Below are 6,000 nucleotides of genomic sequence, written 5' to 3' on the forward strand. Positions count from 1 at the left end.
TTTTAGCCAACCGTTAAAAGAAGGCTAATCAATGTCACAGATTATGAAAACCATGTGACGACATGTGTAGTTAGTAGCACGTCAGCCAACCTTTAGAAACAGAAGAGTAATGGTGGATCACGTTTTGTTTGGCAGTTAACTCAGCTAGCGTTAGGTTACACAGTCAGCAACGTTCAAGTGCATGTATCTTATTGACAATAATGTATGAATAATGCTTAAAGGGCTTTAGGGAAATGTGATCGCTCTACACTGACTAGGCTATCTCTTGAATCTTTAAAAACAAGCGTGTCCAATGCATACTAGTAAGATTAACGTTATTCCATCGCTGACATCTTGGTCGTCAGACAACAGGTGACTGTAATCAAATAGCAGGTGATTATCAATGACAATGGTGGCCAACAATGAGATGTGGCCCTGTCCTGCATTATTCAACCCTTTTAGACCTGCCATCAACATTCCATTATTATGAAAATTTAAACTTGAACTTGAACGGGTTTATGATGAATAACCGTTTGTGTGGGGTATGCTCAAAGTAAATCTATTTAGTACCATTTTGGAAGATAACACAACTAGGGCTTTCAAATGATATAAAATATCTGTATGATTATTATTATCATAATTATTATTATCCATATTATTTCTCATATTTGATAACAGTAATTTTTACATCAAATCTTGTCCGGCCACCACATTTCAACAAACAACTGCATTTTCAACCACTTTACTGACAACAAGCTAGAAGGAAACAAACTCTTCTGGGTCATCGGGTCCATTTAGGAAATCCCAGAACATGAACTCGCATTGGTTTATGACAGATTATTAGTTACTGGGTATTTCAAAGTACCTCATATTTGGTACCATTTTGAAGCTAACAACTGGGGCTTTCCAATGATATAAAATAAGTGTATGATTATCATCATCATTTGTATTATTATGGTTCATAATGTGTAGTTGCACTTGAACTTGTTGAAATTAAACTTGGAAGATAAACAATTCATTTTCAAGCACTTTCCTTGCTTATGAATGGAATGTAGACAATCGTGTCGGCAATATAGAACAGCTGACAGATTAGAAATAGCATCTATTGTTCAAAAGTTATGATGAATTAATTAAAAAGAAGAAGAAGTCACCTGTCAAGCTGCTGTGTGACGTTAGCAGGCTAGCTAACGCGGTAGCTTGTTATGTTGACAGCTAAGTAGCGTCAAGTAGCTAACAAGATGCATATATATATATACACATCATTAATTTAATAAAGAATAGCTGTGTAATTCAACAGTGCTTCGTCGTGTAACGTTAGCCACCAACAATAGTGTGTTTGATGGATTAACGTGAGTCTAGTTGACTAGTTTAACGTTGGCTCACCACAGCACTGCTGCTAACACTAACAGACAACATTAGCTTAATGGTTATTAACTGTTACATAACATTACAGTCGTAGACCCGTTAGCTTGTTGTGTCAACTGTTAAAAAAAACAAGTTAACGTTAATAATAACATTTGGATATTCTGGTGTCTTACTGTTTCCGTAGCCAGGTAACGTTTAGTAGTAGTAGTACTGCTGTCTCTCTCTCTCTCTCTGTTCTCGCTTCTCTCTGGTGTCTCTCTCTCTCTCTGCTCTCTCCAATAGGGGATATCTGCAGAGCCGCAAGCCCAACGTCTGGGCGGGGCTTCGTGGCTTGGACTAGGTTTGAGACGTTGGGCTTGCGGCTCTGCAGATATCCCCTATTGGCTGTCTCTCTCTCTCTCTCGCTGCTCTGGTCCGTCGAGACGTCGTCCTCCTTCTCAGCTGATCAGCCCTCCGACGCTGCCATTGGCTGCCAGTCCTCACGTGACACACAACCCATCCAAGCATGCTCTGTAGTGTATTATTAAAGCACCCCCACCCACACCCATCACCTGCATGGTCTACTCGAGCAGAGAGAGGTACAGTAATTAGAAGGCATAATTCTGTGCCCAATATAAGGTACTGTTTGTTTGACATATTATGCATATTTTCTTAATAACCCTAATGCTTAACCCTCTCTGGATCCTATTGTTCCAAATCTGGCCCTTCTTCCAGAACCAGAATTGATTGATTGATTGATTGATTGATTGATTGATTGATTGATTGATTGATTTAATTGATTGAAAACTATATTAACAGATTGCAGAATGGGCGCAATACAGTACAGCTCAATACACAGAATTGTTAAGGGGATGCAGACCAGAGAAAGACTTTCGTCTTGTTTACATCAGGGTCCCCATTTTCAATTCATCATAACATATATGACATACAGTACATGACATACAGGTAGACAGTACTGTTGCATCTAGACATACCAGATCTACAAATATACAGTACTGTTTATGATACAAAAAGAGTCTAAAAAGAGAGTATATACATTTGAGGGGGAAGAAACTGTACATTGGAGGAGGTTGGGTATAGGTGGGGGGGGGGGGGGGGGGGGGGGGTTGGGTAGTGTTAGGTTCTCATCAAACCATCCCAAGTCCTTAGATTGATATATATATGGACCAGCTGACAGATTCAAGCGACAAAGTTGTATTTCTCAGACGGTGTCTTTATTGCACAGAGAACACAAGAACACAGAACTCCGACCAGCCCTTCCACGGGGCTAAGTCTCCCAGAATGAAGACACATGACATATTTATACCCTCATGGATGAAGAAGAGAAGGGGAGGGGTGTGTGTGTGTGCGTGCGTGTGTAAGTATGTGTGTGCGCTTATGTGTGCCTGTGTCAGAAGAAGGGGGGCACATGGTAGCATGTGAGCTGTCGTCATGCTGATCAGGACAGAAGCTAATTGAGAAAGTGGCTCCATTGACCGGCCTGTGACCAGGCACTGTGTGTGTGTGTGTGTGTGGGGGGGGGGGGGGGGGGGGGGGGCAGGATGTACAGAGAGCCACAGAGAAGAGCATGTGAGGCACTGGACCCTACAGCCTGAGGGCCCGGAGGAGACAATCATGCTATCATCAGAGGAGAGCTTCAAATATTAATGAAATATCCTATAATTCCCCCTTTTGACATTAATTTAATTTATGTCAACACAACAGTTCATTAATGGACCATACCTGCCTATTAAACCATTAAACCAATCATAAGAAAACCTAAACAACGTTCAGAGAGGAGAGAGAGATAGAGGGAGGGGGGGAGCGGGAGAGAGAGAGAGAAAGAAGAAAAAGAGACACAGATTGGCGATTTTTCAGACAATACACTTAACCCCCTGGACCCCCCCTTACTCAGGCACACGCAACGTCTATCAGGGCGCTACCTTCCCTCTGTTACAGTACACCCGGTCCCCGTCTCTAGAGGGCAAGGGCCCCTTCCTGAGCTGGTCCCCGTTCCAGGGTGCGGCCCTCTAGGCAAAAGTGTCTCCTCTGGTCTGCCGCCTCCTCAACGTCTCTGGACTGTCCCCTCCGGCTCTCCTCAGCTGGCCCTACCATCTCCCTAGCTCTGCCTCCAGTGTCTCTCCTGCTGCCGTTTCTTCCCTCTTGTCGTCGATGATTTGCGGTGCCTGGCTGCGGTGTTCATCTCCGGCCTGTTCTCCGTCTCCTCCTTTCTGTCTCCTGGTCGAGGGTCGTCTGGTAGTCTCGTCACGGACTGCTGCATCTCACCTCTGATTCAGACGCACTGCAGACAGCTGGTGTGAATCTCTGGATCTTCTGCACCTTTTCTTCTCCGTGTCTCCATTCCTCCTTTCCTCCTTCTGTGTCAGGAGTTCTCGTTCCGTCCCTGTCAGCTGGCCCAAAAACCAATCTCAGCAGCGCCTCCATCTGTTAGGTTCTCATCAAACCATCCCAAGTCCTTAGATTGATATATATATGGACCAGCTGACAGATTTCAAGCGACAAAGTTGTATTTCTCAGACGGTGTCCTTTATTGCACAGAGAACACAAGAACACAGAACTCCGACCAGCCCTTCCACGGGGCTAAGTCTCTTTCAGAATGAAGGACACACATGACATATTTGTACCTCATGGATGAAGAAGAGAAGGGGAGAGGTGTGTGTGGGTGTGTGTGTGTGTGCGTGCGTGTGTAAGTATGTGTGTGCGCTTATGTGTGCCTGTATCAGAAGAAGGGGGTTAGGGGTAATGGGTTAGAGGAGGAGGGGTGTTTAGCTGAGATCATGTCAGCAGGTGGCCCAGGGCAGGGTGGCAGAAAGGCCAGGGAGGGGAGAGGAGAGGGATGTTTAGGAGACACACAGAGAGAGAGGGGAGACAGAGAGGGGAGGGGAAAGGAGAGGTTTACGTCAAGTGGGTCCAGATCTGCAATTGAACTTCTCGTGTGTGAATTCAGACTTCAGTAAACCTGGTTAGCAGAATAGCTTGTTCATCCTGACTCCGTCTCAATTCGATCAATCGCCGTTTTCTCAAAGAACTCTTGTTTATCTTTTTCAATTGGTTTTGGCAGAATTGCTCATCCATCTTACAACTAGGGCTTCCAAATTATATAAAATATGTGTATGATTATCATCAAATTTTATTTCCTCCCGTAAGCCACTGAGGTTACGCTCATTTACAGACAGTGACGACTGAGCTTACAAAACAAGATTCAGATTCAGATTCAGAGTTTTATTTGCCACATGGAATCAATACATCAGAGTTTCTTCATACACAATCATAAATATCATACCATGGACAAAAGGAGCAGGAAGAAGAATAAATCTTATAGTTACCTGCCCCTTATTCCTAAACTAAACAAGTATTTACTTGATGGTCGGCGTACAACCTAATTTACACAAAATAATAATTTATACCAGATACAAGAAATAAACAATCCACAGTTTAAACAAGAAAAAATTAAATAATAATAATAATAATAATAATAATAATAATAATAATAATAATAATAATAATAATAATAATAATAATAATAATAATAATAATAATAATAATAATAATAATAATAAAGAATAAAAGAAAGAAAAAAAGAAAATATCTCACTATTCAGATCACATTTGACTTTCATACTGATTAAAAAAAATATATAATTCTTTTGAATTGACAAACACTATTACATCCCTTAAGCTCGCTGTGGAGAGAATTCCACAACGTTACACCAATAACTGAAGGACACATCTGTTTAAGTGTGGTACGTGCAAACTGATGTTTAAATAAGACATAGTCATAGTTATTAGTGATGGCGAGATGAAGCTTCATGAAGCATTGAAGCTTTCCTTCACTCATCATGGGCCGAAGCTTCATGGTGGTTAATTTGCTGAGCATATAGAATAAACGATAAAATAATCAGCAAATGCAGTTACAAGTCGACACACGGTGGTCGGAGATCATACTTTAATTAAAATGCAGCAAAAGACGGAAGAACCTTCAGCTTCAGAGTCAGTCGGAGGACATTCCAGGTGTAGGAAGAAGCATCAAATGAAAAAGCAGTTTTTCCTACAGTTCACAATTAATGATGCACCTGTGAAACACTGCTGAATTGATTTGCACATAATCTCATACCACATCCCAAAACTCTAAACTAAAAGTTATTGAGAGTAAATAAGTTTCAATATGGCCACCACCAGTGATGTCAGCGGGGACATTTGAATCCTCGTTTTGTGTTGATTACAGCTCCATGGAATGATGTGTCTGTCAGTCTGCAACACTACTATCACTGACATCTAAGAAGGGAGATCCCCCCTTGAATGGCCCTTCTAAGGTTTCTCTCCTCCACACTGCCTGTGGTGCATTTTTTCCTATTGTTTTTCCTTACCTTCGCGTGTGGTATGTCTGGGAGTGTTTCATTCATTCATTTATTTTGCTTTTATTTAAAATTCGTTGGACCTTATGGTGTTCTTGTTTTGTTCTTGACTTATTGTTATGTTTCTTCTTGACTTGTTTAAAGAAGACATGTCCGGCCCATGGGGACATTAACGTGTGTTGTCGGGCCTTACAAATAAATTTTATTTGATTTGATTTATGTGTAGATGAAAAATAGCAATACCTTGTTTTATAGCGACTTTTTTTTTTTTTTTTTTTTTTGATTCTTTTTCCCCCTCCTTT

General features: G+C 41.5%; 1 protein-coding gene across 4 annotated transcripts in view; it reads right to left on the bottom strand.

The window, feature by feature from the left end:
* Positions 1–1,585, bottom strand: part of atp6v0a1a (ATPase H+ transporting V0 subunit a1a) — an 85,050-nt gene extending 83,465 nt beyond the window's left edge. For all 4 annotated transcript variants that reach the window (XM_084329915.1, XM_084329913.1, XM_084329914.1 and 1 more), the window contains exon 1: positions 1,518–1,585. The gene's annotated coding sequence lies outside the window, so the exon portion shown is untranslated. The remainder of the gene's footprint in view (positions 1–1,517) is intronic.
* Positions 1,586–6,000: the final 4,415 nt, after the last annotated feature.

The sequence above is a fragment of the Notolepis coatsorum genome, assembly GCF_963971535.1.
Source record: "Notolepis coatsorum genome assembly, chromosome: 14".
Classification (NCBI taxonomy): Eukaryota; Metazoa; Chordata; class Actinopteri; order Aulopiformes; family Paralepididae; genus Notolepis; species Notolepis coatsorum.